The following is a 1,325-nucleotide window of genomic DNA, read 5'->3' as shown; positions in this document are numbered from 1 at the left end:
TTTAGATTGAGTTTCTTTTCTTACCTGCTTTATTCTATTTTGCAATTATAGGCCTGTGTTAGTTTAGAAAAGCATGCTTAGCTGATCTAAATTTGCCTACTTGCTAAGTTGCTTTGTTTGTAACTACGTGAGCATGTTAGGCTAGAACTATCTGTTGCCTTGTATTTCTTTAACTTCATTTGTTGAATATCTCTTGTTTGTGCTGCGGTATTTACATTGGGAACTATGGATGTTGGATTTCGGTACACCCCCCCCCCTTGTTTGTTTCTTTGGGACTTACGTTGATTCCCGGTAGATCCCCCTGCTATATTTAAAATTTGGGACTGCGGGTTCGATTCCCATAGATCCCCTTGCACATTGATAGTTGGACTACGGGACGGTATCCGAGAAAGATCTTCGATATAACACATATGATGACTACGGGAGGTAATCCGGGAGATCCACTGGATAGTTGAGAAAAGGACACCAGGAACGGTATCCTGGGAAAGATCCTCATTGTTACTATTGGTATTGAGCTGTACATCTACTCCGTGTTTACTCCGTTCTCCTGTGTATTTGTTATGTGCCCTCGTTTAACCTGTCTTATTCACTAGTGTCTCATCATTGCTGCCTGTTTCATACTGTTAATTCATATTATATTTTTCTAAACCTCAGTAGGGCCCTGACCTTTCCTCGTCACTAAACCCGACCGAGTTGGGCTTGGGCACTTATTGAGTACCGCTATGGTGTACTCATGCCCCTTCTGCGCATGTTTTTCATGTGCAGATCCAGGTTCCTCCACCCAGGCGTATCATCCTCGAGGCGGAGAGATCTAGTCGGAGGACTTCGAGGTACATTTCCGAAGTCCACAGACGCAAGTGAAGTCTCTATTTATTCTAGCTTTAGCAGATATCCTTCCTTCCTTACTGTTGTTTTAGAACAATCTGGAGTTAGAGCAGTGTACTCATCCTGTTTAGCTTGTTGTTCCCGTGAGTTCCCGGGTTTTGGGATGATATTGTAGACTTTCCCTGTTATGGGATTTGTATATGCAAGTGGCATCTATACACCGTATTTTCTTTTAACTGCTCAAGTTGATATTATTATTTTCCGCAAGTTATTATTGTTTTCGCATTTTAGTGCTTACAATAGTTGTAAGAGACCTAGGTGCCATCACGACATGTTCACGGGTGGGTGAACTGGGGTCGTGACATAGTTGGTAATCAGAGCTCTAGTGTTCATAGGAGTCACGGAAACACAGGCTAAGTTTTATTAGAGTCTCGCTCGATCGATACGGAGACTCTGTACTTATCTACAGGGAGGCTATGTAACTGTTAGGAAAATTTCAC

The sequence above is a fragment of the Nicotiana attenuata genome, unplaced genomic scaffold (assembly GCF_001879085.1).
Source record: "Nicotiana attenuata strain UT unplaced genomic scaffold, NIATTr2, whole genome shotgun sequence".
In the NCBI taxonomy this organism is placed as follows: Eukaryota; Viridiplantae; Streptophyta; class Magnoliopsida; order Solanales; family Solanaceae; genus Nicotiana; species Nicotiana attenuata.
The sequence above is the reverse complement of the archived record's forward strand: the minus strand, read 5'-3'. Positions refer to the sequence as shown.